The 13,686-nt window shown below is 42.0% G+C and overlaps 1 protein-coding gene across 2 annotated transcripts in view; it reads right to left on the reverse strand.

The window, feature by feature from the left end:
* The window catches only part of DNASE2 (deoxyribonuclease 2, lysosomal), a 91,335-nt gene extending 90,526 nt beyond the window's left edge, over positions 1–809 (reverse strand). The window contains exon 1 of one of the 2 annotated variants that reach the window (XM_089688828.1): positions 698–809. The gene's annotated coding sequence lies outside the window, so the exon portion shown is untranslated. The remainder of the gene's footprint in view (positions 1–697) is intronic. The other variant, XM_089688826.1, reaches the window with a different exon arrangement.
* Between the last annotated feature and the right edge of the window lie 12,877 nt (positions 810–13,686).

A 13,686-nucleotide genomic window follows, 5' to 3' on the forward strand; every position in this document is an offset into this window, starting at 1 on the left:
CCTATTGTTTATATACTGTACGTTTATGTGCGTTGCCTATTGTTTACATACTGTACGTTTATGTGCGCTGCCTATTTACATACTGTATGTTTATGTGCGCTGCCTATTTTTTATATACTGTACGTTTATGTGCGTTGCCTATTGTTTATATACTGTACGTTTATGTGCATTGCCTTATGTTTGTATACTGTACGTTTATATGTGTTGCCTATTGTTTGTATACTGTATGTTTATATGCGTTGCCTTATGTTTACATACTGTACGTTTATGTGCGTTGCCCTATGTTTACATACTGTACGTTTATGTGCGTTGCCTTATGTTTGTATACTGTACGTTTATATGTGTTGCCTATTGTTTGTATACTGTACGTTTATATGTGCTGCCTATTGTTTGTATACTGTATGTTTATGTGTGTTGTGGTGTGAATGAGGCACTCAGAAAACCATTGTTTAGTGACCTGCGTTTATCCAGTGTCTGGACACGGTGTTAACAAGGCCTCAAATGTCTTTTTCTATCTGATTTGGCTGCGGGGCCCAGGCCTTGTCAGACAAGGTTCACACACAACTCCACTTGTCCACGTTTGTCTTCACGTATTATGAGCCAGGCAGGCCTGGCGGTGAGAGGGTTAGCACTGCGTTAGTAAAGTGGGTTTACACTTCAACAAGAGCACACAGTAATCCATCTATGAGGTATTTACCTTCCTGCGCCTCACAGCCGCTGAACAAAGGGCTCCTTGCACTTCCTGGAACGGTTGTCAGGCTGTCATGTCTTAGGTGTGACGCGGCCTCCCCTCTATGCACAGCTCGTCACACTTCATTACATGGCTCTGTGTACAAGGCCAACAAGCTGCACTCTAACAGGATACACAAAAAAGTATTTATTTCACGTAGAACAGTTCTGAATTATAAATACTGAAAGGAAAAATCGTGTGCCATTAAATAACTACTTTCCATCCACTTTACAGCAGATCAGAAAACAAACGTAAAGAGATTATTAACCACTTAAGATTTTTACCCCCTGCATGACCAGGGCATTTTTTGCTATTTGGCACTGTGCTACTTTAACTAGCAATTGCGTGCTCATGCAACATTGTTGCATGTTTTCCCACAAACAGAGCCTTCTTTTGGTGGTATTTCATCACTAATGGGATTCTTATTATTTGAATTCTTTGCTGTTTTTTTTTTTTGTCTTCCTCTGGAGACCAACTGTGGGTATAGGATTATAGCTGTTTTTTTTCTATGGTTGAACTGGATGGAGTTTTGTCTTTTTTCAGCCAGACTAACTATGTAACTGGGATGTGAGGTTCCAAAGCTCTCTAAAATTGATTGGTTATCAGTGTAAAAAATAATCCCATTAGGTTTCAGTTGATTACAGCACTTTAATCATTGCACTTTGTCTGTTGTACATATACAGTGCTCAGCATATATGAGTACACCCAGGGGCGGACTGACCATTTGGAAACTCAGGCACTGCCTGAGGTCAGTAGGGGGCCCCATGAGATGCCCCTGGTACTTTTTTAATAGGCTTTTTTGTGTTTGGGCAAGGACACAGGGGCCCCATGATCTCCTATTGCCCGGGGGCCCCATGGTTTGTCAGTCCGCCCCTGCTCATGTCCCTACCCACCGACGAGCACCATCCTTTGGTTCCACTGCCTACCCACCTACCAGTACCATCCTTTTTATTGAATACAGAACCAAGTATCATATGTGGTGTTAAGTAATCTGTATGGAATTTACTAAAGAACACATAAAAAGCACTAAAAAGATCCCCTGCTGCCAGCAACAAAATCACCCCCAGCAACAACAGACCCCTCCAGCAACAATAGATCCCTTCCAGCAACAATAGATCCCTTCCAGCAACAATAAATCTCTCAGCAGCCACCAACAACAGACCCCCCCTCAACAGTAGATCAGGCAGTGCCCGAGGGCCCGGGGTCAGTAGGGGGCCCCATGTGATGCCCCTGGTACCTTTTTCATAGGCTTTAATGAGTTTGGGCAAGGACACAAGGGTCCCATGATCCCCAATTGCCCGTGGGGCCCCATGAGTTGTCAGTCCGCCCCTGAGTACACCCAAACAGATTGGTCAGAAAACCTTTAAGCTCCATGTACACGGGACACTTCTGAATGATGGAAACTGACTGCTGGAAAATGTAGGTTAAAAAACATCAGTTTAGCTGCGTTTGCATACCGCGTTTATGAGCGTTTGCGTTTAGAAACGTTTTTTAAAGATAACAGGAGACCTTCCAAAATGACCAGAATGCACTGAAAAACAGTAAAAAATTTACTATTTCAGACATTTTCAGAGAGAGAGCAGAAGCAGAGAGAGCAGTATTTTTTGAGATTAGCTGTTTTTTTTTAGGTGCAAATTGGATCGTGCTTTGCTGGGTTTTTTGCCTTCCTTTGGATCAACTGTGGGTATAGGATTATAACTTTTTTTTTTCTATGGTTGAACTGGATGGACTTTTGTCTTTTTTCAGCCAGACTAACTATGTAAAAAAGAATGTTATTATTGTAATGAAAAAAGACTGAAATGAAAAAAAAAACCCTCTTCTGTTATAAAACATATGCGATTAAAAAAAATCGAATTTCTTCATTAGGTTTCAGTTGATTACAGCACTTTAATCATTGTACTTTGTCTATTGTACATATACAGTGCTCAGCATATATGAGTACACCCAAACAGATTTGTCAGAGTACCCTTAGGCCCCATGTACATGGAACGATGGAAACTGACTGCTGGAAAACGTAGGTTAAAAAACGTCTGTTTAGCCGCGTTTGCATACCGCGTTTATGAGCGTTTGCGTTTAGAAGCGTTTTTTAAAGATAACCTCAGGAGACCTTCCCAAAAGACCAGAAAGCACTGAAAAACAGTAAAAAATTTACTATTTCAGACATGTTCAGAGAGAGAGCAGAAGCAGAGACAGTATTTTTTGAGATTAGCTGTCTTTTTTTTTTTTAAGTGCAAATTGGATCGTGCTGTGCTGGGTTTTTTTTTGCCTTCCTCTGGATCAACTGTGGGTATAGGATTATAGCTTTTTTTTTTTTCTATGGTTGAACTGGATGGACGTTTGTCTTTTTTCAGCCAGACTAACTATGTATATAAAAAAAAGAATTTTATTATTTAAATGAAAAAAGACTGAAATGTTAAAAAAATCTTATGTTATAAAACATATGCTATAAACAAAAATCTAATTTCTTCATAAATTTAGGCCAAAATGTATTCTGCTACATGTCTCTGGTAAAAAAAAAAATACAATAAGTATACATTTATTGGATTGTGTGAAAGTTATAGCGTCTACAAACGACAGTATACATACTGGAATTTTTATTTATTTTTGTTCATTTATACTAGTAATTTATATTACTAATGGTGGTGATCAGCGACTTATAGTAGGACGGTGATAGTGCGGAGGGCAATCTGACACTAACTGATATTGAGTGGGAACTGACACACTGACATGATCAGTGATACAAATAGAGTGATCAATGCTAATACTATACACTGTCACTGTGTTAATGACACTAGCTGGGAGGGGTTAACATCTAGGGGCAATCAAGGGGTTAACTGTGTGCCTAACAATGTACAATGCATGTAATATTATGATGTTTTTACTAAGACTGGACATACATTATATACAATTGTTCTTTGTATTTACCAAACGCATATAATATGAAGTCAAACCTAAACAATTTCCCATTTGTATGCAATCAGGCAGGCCCTTGCACTACATAGTTGAAGGTAAATCTAAAGGAAATTGAACAAGAAAATTGTGTAATATATGACCAGCTTAAGCGATGTGACTGTTTTATCTCCCTGCTTTGCAGGGAGCAAAAAACAGCCACATCGCTGCTGTCTGTACAGAGCCCTGTGTTGTTTGTCAACAAAGAGCTCTGTATGGTCATTCACTAAGCTTATCAGCAGTTCCCAGCCATTAATCATTGGCCGGGACCTGCTGACAACTTCTGAATGACAGCGAATGACAGCACAGGTCAGGCAGCAGGCGTGCGCGACCACCCCCCACCTGGAAATGCTGGACCATGTACATGTACGTGATCCGGCACAGCGTAGCCACCCTGCTGCAGTAAAATCCAGAAGTAGTTAACTGATAGAGGCAACAAACACAGTTTTGTTTGTTCCACATTTGATCTGTAGTACATTCGTTGCCAGATAAAATCCAAGGCTAGGCGTCAAAAAAAGGGAATCGTTTTCATAAAAATAATAAGCCCCTCCACTGGAGATTCCAAACAGGATTTCTAAATACAGCAAACCATATCATTGCAAAAATATATATATATTTTTTATTTCATTGTATCAAATTCAATTTAGAATTTTAAAAATGTATCTTTTATTTCATAACCCAAAAACACAAACGTTGGGTATGCAAACAGCAAACAATACACATAGCCCGTGATATAAATTTGACAAAAGCCCACCCTGGACAATCTTGGAGGTAACCTCTATTGTCCAAACAAAGACTGAAAATTACTCAGTTTCTGGATGAAGAAGCCTAATAATAGTTTGAATATTATGTGCATTGTATGGATGCCATGCCCAAATGTTATAATCAGAGACAATAAATGTAAAGAGGACATGAACTATGAAAGCTGTCCCAAAAAAAGTTGAGCAGAGGGCCAAGGGTTAGTCAGCTGTGGTCTTCCTGCAGCTAATTTTTCCTAGTTGTACAGTACAGGACACAGGCTCTCTGTTCCTTTTAAGGATTTATATGCTTGAATTACTTCTTTGTTTCTGGGTATCATTCTGAATTTAATAAAATTATGGTTTGCTGAGGTAATGCGCAAGGTTGGCGCGCTTTCTTTCTTGTTTCACTTTACAGTACTGGTCGGGCTTCCCTAGCCTTGTTTAGAGCTGCACAAACCTATATGCATTGGTGGTCGAATTTTTCAAGTTCTGGTTCCATCCATCCACCCTTATTCTGGGTCATAGAGCGCAGGAGAGGTCATTTCTGGTCTTATCTGCAGCTACCTTCAGATGATTGGACACTGGCAAAAAAAGGTAAATAGATACCCCTCTATATAAACCCTCCCACTCCCAGCTAGCCACAGTTTCTTGCTGGTGTCCTTAAGTAATGGACCTCCTCTCTCTACCGAGAGGAGCAAAACTTCTTATATGGAAGTTTTTCTCTATGTCTCTTTCTCTGGAGGATGATATTTCAAGATGATTCATCTATCAATTGGTTTCACCATAGCCACTGCAGCTCTGTATACTGCTTCTGGATCAGTTGAGTCCTTGGCAGAGCCCTGGGGTACTGTACCAAGACCCAGCATGTAATGTTGCTTTATGCACTGGCATGTCTTGTCCTAACAAGACCCACATGACCTCAGAGTTTAATTTCCAGAGGCTACAAACTGGAGTTTCATACTCTGCCCCCCACTTATTGTTTTATTACTTGTCCCAATTCCTGGCTGGGTAGGCGGATCTGCTTAAGAGAGCTTGCCTTTAGGTCTACATTCTAGAACTCAGGGCGATTTATTTGTCCCTTCAGCAAATGACTCCTCAATTGCAGGACCCACCAACAAGAATTCTGCCATGGCTGTGTTCTACATCAGTTATCAAGGAAACACACCTCTTTTGTTCCTCTCTTAGACAGAACCAGGGGCGGACTGACAACTCATGGGGCATTAGGGGATCATGGGGTCCCTTTGTCCTTGCCCAAATGCAAAAAAGCCTATGAAAAAGGTACCAGGGGCATCTCATGGGGCCCCCTACTGACCCCGGGCCCTCGGGCAGTGCCCGAGTTTCCAAATGGTCAGTCCGCCCCTGGACAGAACTTTATGTTCTATCCCTGTTTGCTGTATACTTCCTAGAAGTAGAAAATTGGCAGGAGGGCTATCTCAGTTTTCATGGAATGGGTTGTCCATCCAGGTGTGTCTCAAGTACTTTGCCACAAGTGGGGGATGCTGGATGTGTGCCAAATGCTCTGTGGGTCTTTGCAGATCATCCCAACCTTCAGTCCTATGGGCCAGTGTTCCATCCTGTTTTGCTATCGCTGGCTTTACCAGCATGGCTATTGGTCCTGAGGAACAAGGAACTCGTGGATTCAAAATTCCTACCCACAAGAAAGACTAAGAAATCAACTTCCTTGAAAGTCTATCCATTGCGCCTGGAAGGCATATGTTCCTTTCTGCGAATCAAGTAATTTTCATCATAAAAGTACTCCATGGGATGTATTCTGTCCTTCTTTCAGTCCCGTCTCGACCAACATCTGACTTTGAGTACAAAAGACAAATCTTGGCTTTAGCCGATCAATTTTAGAGAGCTTTGGAACCTCACATCCCAGTTACATAGTTAGTCTTGCTGAAAAAAGACAAAAGTCCATCCAGTTCCACCATTTAAAAAAAAAAAAAAAAAGTTATAATCCTACACCCACAGTTGATCCAGAAGAAGGAAAAAAAAACACCAAAGCATGATCCAATTTGCTCCTTCTGGGAAAAAATTCCTCCCTGATCCCCCGAGAGGCAATCGGAGATTCCCTGGATCAACTTTACCTAACTTGAGGGAGTCTATTCCACATTTTCACAGCTCTCACTGTGAAGAAACCTTTCCGTGTTTGGAGATTAAATGTATTTTTCTCCAGATGTAAAGAGTGCCCCCTTGTCCTCTGTGATGACCTCAGAGTGAATAACTTTACACCGAGTTCACTATATGAACCACTGATGTATTTATACATGGAGATCATATCCCCCCTTATGTATTATACATGGAGATCATATCCCCCCTTATGTATTATACATGGAGATCATATCCCCCCCTTATGTATTATACATGGAGATCATATCCCCCTTATGTATTATACATGGAGATCATATCCCCCCTTATGTATTATACATGGTGATCATATCCCCCCTTATGTATTATACATGGAGATCATATCCCCCTTATGTATTATACATGGAGATCATATCCCCCCTTATGTATTATACATGGAGATCATATCCCCCCCTTATGTATTATACATGGAGATCATATCCCCCCTTATGTATTATACATGGAGATCATATCCCCCTTATGTATTATACATGGAGATCATATCCCCCCTTATGTATTATACATGGAGATCATATCCCCCCTTATGTATTATACATGGAGATCAAATCCCCCCCTTATGTATTATACATGGAGATCATATCCCCCTTATGTATTATACGTAAAGATCATATCCCCCTTATGTATTATACATGGAGATCATATCCCCCCCTTATGTATTATACATGGAGATCATATCCCCCCTTATGTATTATACATGGTGATCATATCCCCCCCTTATGTATTATACATGGAGATCATATCCCCCCTTATGTATTATACATGGTGATCATATCCCCCCCTTATGTATTATACATGGAGATCATATCCCCCCTTATGTATTATACATGGTGATCATACCCCCTCTTATGTATTATACATGGTGATCATATCCCCCCCTTATGTATTATACATGGAGATCATATCCCCCTTATGTATTATACATGGAGATTATATCCCCCCTTATGTATTATACATGGTGATCATATCCCCCTTATGTATTATACATGGAGATCATATCCCCCTTATGTATTATACATGGAGATCATATCCCCCCTTATGTATTATACATGGCGATCATATCCCCCCCCATATGTATTATACATGGCGATCATATCCCCCCTTATGTATTATACATGGAGATCATATCCCCCCTTATGTATTATACATGGTGATCATATCCCCCCTTATGTATTATACATGGAGATCATATCCCCCCTTATGTATTATACATGGAGATTATACCCCCCCTTATGTATTATACATGGTGATCATATCTCCCCTTATGTATTATTCATGGAGATCATATCCCCCCTTATGTATTATACATGGTGATCATATCCCCCCTTATGTATTATACATGGAAATCATATCCCCCCTTATGTATTATACATGGAAATCATATCCCCCCTTATGTATTATACATGGAGATCATATCCCCCCCCTTATGTGTTATACATGGAGATCATATCCCCCTCATGTATTATACATGGAGATGATATCCCCCCTTATGTATTATACATGTTGATCATATCCCCCCTTATGTATTATACATGGAGATGATATCCCCCCTTATGTATTATACATGGAGATCATATCCCCCCTTATGTATTATACATGGAGATTATACCCCCCCTTATGTATTATACATGGTGATCATATCTCCCCTTATGTATTATTCATGGAGATCATATCCCCCCTTATGTATTATACATGGTGATCATATCCCCCCTTATGTATTATACATGGAAATCATATCCCCCCTTATGTATTATACATGGAAATCATATCCCCCCTTATGTATTATACATGGAGATCATATCCCCCCCTTATGTGTTATACATGGAGATCATATCCCCCTTATGTATTATACATGGAGATGATATCCCCCCTTATGTATTATACATGTTGATCATATCCCCCCTTATGTATTATACATGGAGATGATATCCCCCCTTATGTATTATACATGGAGATCATATCCCCCCTTATGTATTATACATGGAGATCATATCCCCCCCCCTTATGTATTATACATGGAGATCATATCCCCCTTATGTATTATACATGGAGATCATATCCCCCCTTAATCTCCTCTTCTCAAGAGAGAATACATTCAGTTCCTCTAATCTTTCCTCATAGCTGAGCTCCTCCATGCCTCTTATCAGTTTGGTTGCCCTTCTCTGTACTTTCTCCAGTTCCCCAATGTTCTTTTTGTGAATTGGTGCCCAAAACTGAACTGCATATTCCAGATGAGGTGTTACTAATGATTTGTACCGGGGGAAATGATATCTCTCTCTGGAGTCTATACCTCTTTTAAAACAAGAGAGGATTTTGCTCGCTTTAGAACCAGCAGCTTGGCATTGCATGCCATTATTAAGCTTTTGATCTACCAGTACCCCCAGATCCTTCTCCACCATTGATTCCCCCAATTGTACCCCCCCTAGTATGTATGATGCATGCATATTCTTAGCCCCCAAGTATAGAACCTTACATTTATCAACATTAAACCTCATTTGCCACATAGTTGCCCAATTACACAGAGCATTGAGGTTAGCTTTGAAGTTGGAGACATCCTGTAAGGACGTTATTCCACGGCACAGCTTGGTGTCATCTGCAAAGACTGAAATGGGATCTATAATCCCAGACCCGATACCGCTTATAACAGTTACGGTCTTTGTTTAAGGCATGGCTTACATCTTCCCCTCTGTGTAGTTCCTCTGGGAACCTCAGAGAAGTTGTATGCATCGCACTCCTTACAGACTTGCCTACAATTCATATAGAGTGCTGTAGAGAATTGGTGGTATAGGAATAATCTTGTCCTGTAATTACTGAAAACAGCAGGCATCACAGGGCGAGTTGTCACAAGTAATGCCGTTACCAGGAGCACTGTTTGTTAAGTCATAGAGAATATATATGCTATATATTGAGGGGGCCCCTTAACTATACCGATGCAAAACACAGTAGGGCCTTGTTAAAACAGAAAGTATCTGCAATTCTTGGATACACAGGAAAGAGTTTACCTGCCCGACAATTCACTTGATTCCACCACCAACTACTCAATTCACCATTCTCCATTATCCAGAAATATAGAAGAAAAAAATGCTGGAACTCCAGCTGAGCAATATTCAGCACTTTTTGATCTACTAATAAACAACATCACTACGTCCTAGTGTGGCAACGCATTTCAGATAAGCATGTCCTTTATTAAGCAGCTAAACGTTAGTATTGCCTCTACGAAAAATGATATCAATTCATCTGAAAAGGTCAGGTACCTATCCAAGTGGGAGATGAGAGCAATCAGAGCCAGGTGGTGTAGGATAGAGGACTAGGGGGATCTAACACTGAGCATACATCATACAAAGCATGTTTCCCATATTATACCTATCACTAATCTAAAATATATGGGATTTATTTCTAATTTTAGCACTGTGGAAAGAATCATGTAAATCCCTTTGTTTTACCTCTTGCCCTCGTAATTAGGCTGCATCTGTACTGTATAATAGGCATTTTAGCATTGTACAGTTTCTCAGTGACAGCCCATGGCTCCCCTTGCTGGAATTGCACACTGGAACAAAAATCAAATGTTGGACAACATTTCTTTCACCTTCCAGAGTTGCATATAATCACAGCCACATCCTTTTTCCTGTGTCATGTATATGGCAAACAGACACAGTACCCTTTTATGCATTAAAAACTGCTCATAAACATTAAAGGGACATTTTTTAGTCAGAGTCTAGCATCAAGTCAATTAAAACTCCTGGGATATGGATCTGGTCAGGTAAGTAGCAGAGGGGGTTGTTAATCAGTTTCAGCTGCTTTGGTGTTAATGAAGTTAACAACAGGTGCACTAGATGGGTAACAATGAGACGACTCCAAAAACAGGTGAAAGGGTCCTGTCCACGGCAGAAGTCCTGGAAGACTGAGGATTTCAGCCAGTACCCTACATGGCCGCAGAATTACACGGTGGCGAAGATCCATGCGCATTGGCGCATGGACGCGAGCCGTCCCGCGCATGCGCACTGGCGCATAGTTGCGCACGCATCAGACCCAGTTTTGGCACCAAACGACCTTCATAAGGAGGCTCTTCACTTCCTCAAGTTGCTGGATGATCTCTAGCTACCCGTACCTTATTCCTGGTTCCTGTGTTATTGTGACCTGTGACTTCCTGATACCAACTCGGCTTCCTCTTGGACCTGTCTACTCTGCTTAACCCCTGATCTGACCTTGGCTTGGCTAACAGATACTCTCGCTCCTCTGTGTATGACCTCGGCTATCCCATCTGACTACGTCTGCTCTGATTCCCACCCGGTACATGATCTTGGCTTGAACCGGCTAGGTCAGTAATCCTCTATTCCCAAAGGGCTTGCATACCTCGCACAGGCACCACCTGTCTGCAGACCTCATCTCCATTCATCAGCTGTGCTCCTGGGTGGACCACCAACAAGCACTCCTATAGGCGACCTGTGCCACTTTGGGCCTGACTCCCGCTGTTCCACTCTCAGGGGAGTCTGGAACTTAGCCGCAAGGGAAGCCCTCTCTCCATTGTCCTCCATCACCAGGTACGTGATAACAGGAATGGTTTTACAGATGGAGGCCACTGACATTTATTTCCCTACTCATCTTTTCTGACTGTTTTTCACTAGTTTTGCATTTGGCTAAGGTCACTGTCACAACTGATAGCGTGAGGACCCTAGAGAGGTTGCACAGGCAGTCCAACTCCTCCAGGATGGCACATCAATACATGCCATTGCCAGAAGGTTTGCTGTGTCTCCCAGCACAGTCTCAAGAGCATGGAGGAGATTCCAGGAGACAGGCAGTTATTCTAGGAGAGCTGGACAGGGTTGTAGAAGGTCCTTAACCCATCAGCAGGACTGGTATCTGCTCCTTTGTGCAAGGAGGAACAGGATGAGCACTGCCAGAGCCCTACAAAATGACCTCCAGCAGGCCACTGGTGTGAATGTCTCTGACCAAACAATCAGAAACAGACTTCATGAGAGTGGCTTGAGGGCTAGACATCCTCTACTGGGCCTGTGCTCACTGCCTGACACCATAGAGCTCAATTGCCATTGAACACCAGAATTGTCAGGTCCACCACTGGCACCCTGTGCTTTTCGCAGATGAGAGCAGATTCACCCTGAGCACATGTAAAAGACGTGAAAGGGTCTGGAGAAGCCGTGGAGAACGTTCTGCTGACTGTAACATCATTCAGCATTACCGTTTTGGTGGTAGGACAGTGATGGTCTGAGGAGGCATATCCATGGAGGGATGCACAGAGCTCTACAGGCTAGACAATGGCCCCCTGACAGCCATTAGGTATTGGGATGAAATCCCTGGACCCATTGTTAGACACTATGCTGGTTCCTGGGTTCTCCCTGGTGCACGACAATGCCCGGCCTCATGTGGTGAGAGTATGCAGGCAGTTCCTGCAGGATGAAGGAATTGATACCATTGAATGGCCCCCACGCTCGCCGGACCTAAATCCAATAGGACACCTCTGGGATGTCATGTTTCGATTCATCCGACACCGCTAGGTTGCAGCTCAGACTGTCCCAGAGCTCAGTGATGCCCTGTTCCAGATCTGGGAAGAAAAACCCCAGGACACCATCCATCTTCTCATAAGGAGCATGTCCCGATGTTTTCAGGCATGCATACAAGCACGTGGGGGCCATACAAACTACTGAGTACCATTTTGAGTTGCTACAATGAAATTTCAGCAAAATGGACTAGCCTGCTACATAATTTTTTCACTTTGATTTTCGAGGTGTCTTTGAATTCAGTCCTCTGTAGGTTGATCATTTTCATTTCCATCAAACGATGGGGCATCCTTACATTCATAACACATTACCCCGTCCATATCAGTATAGAGATCCAGAATTAGATTATTCTTCATTGGGATCTGATGTGTTTTCAAAGTGTTCCTTTAATTTTTTTGATCAGTGAACTAAAGGCCCATTCCTGTTACTTGTGTTGGTAGAATGCATGGTAAGGTGGCACGTTACAGCGACTTGTGTTACTGCATGTTATGTGTATTGGTGCACTGCAGTACTATTCATTTTCTATGGCACCCCAGTGCACCTGCACAACACAGATGCACTGCAGCACACCACAGTGGAGCGCAAGGCACAGTGTGTGATATGCTGTGAAAAATGCAGCCAGCACACTTTTTTTCATGCTTTGAGGTGCATTGCAGCCCATTCATTTTGAATGGCCTCCCTAATGTAGTGTGACTCAATGCACAAAAACGCATTAGTTGCAGTGCCTTGTGTTGTGATATGAATGGGCCCTAGGTGTTTGAACACTTATTCCTGCCCACAGAATGGAGGAATGACAGGTCATATACAGTCAGGTCCATAAATATTGGGACATCAACACAATTCTAACATTTTTGGCTCTATACACCACCACAATGGTTTTGAAATGAAACAAACAAGATGTGCTTTAACTGCAGACTGTCAGCTTTAATTTGAGGGTATTTACATCCAAATCAGGTGAACGGTGTAGGAATTACAACAGTTTGCATATGTGCCTCCCACTTGTTAAGGGACCAAAAGTAATGGGACAACTGGCTTCTCAGCTGTTCCATGGCCAGGTATGTGTTATTCCCTCATTATCCCAATTACAATGAGCAGATAAAAGGTCCAGAGTTCATTTCAAGTGTGTGACTTGCATTTGGAATCTGTTGCTGTCAACTCTCAAGATGAGATCCAAAGAGCTGTCACTATCAGTGAAGCAAGCCATCATTAGGCTGAAAAAACAAAACAAACCCATCAGAGAGATTGCAAAAACATTAGGCGTGGCCAAAACAACTGTTTGGAACATTCTTAAAAAGAAGGAATGCACCGGTGAGCTCAGCAACACCATAAGACCCGGAAGACCACGGAAAACAACTGTGGTGGATGACCGAAGAATTCTTTCCCTGGTGAAGAAAACACCCTTCACAACAGTTGGCCAGATCAAGAACACTCTCCAGGAGGTAGGTGTATGTGTGTCAAAGTCAACAATCAAGAGAAGACTTCACCAGAGTGAATACAGAGGGTTCACCACAAGATGTAAACCATTGGTGAGCCTCAAAAACAGGAAGGCCAGATTAGAGTTTGCCAATCGACATCTAAAAAAGCCTTCACAGTTCTGGAACAACAT

This window comes from Staurois parvus, unplaced genomic scaffold (assembly GCF_062004578.1).
Source record: "Staurois parvus isolate SC_StPar_1 unplaced genomic scaffold, SC_StPar_1.0 ptg000456l, whole genome shotgun sequence".
NCBI lineage: Eukaryota > Metazoa > Chordata > Amphibia > Anura > Ranidae > Staurois > Staurois parvus.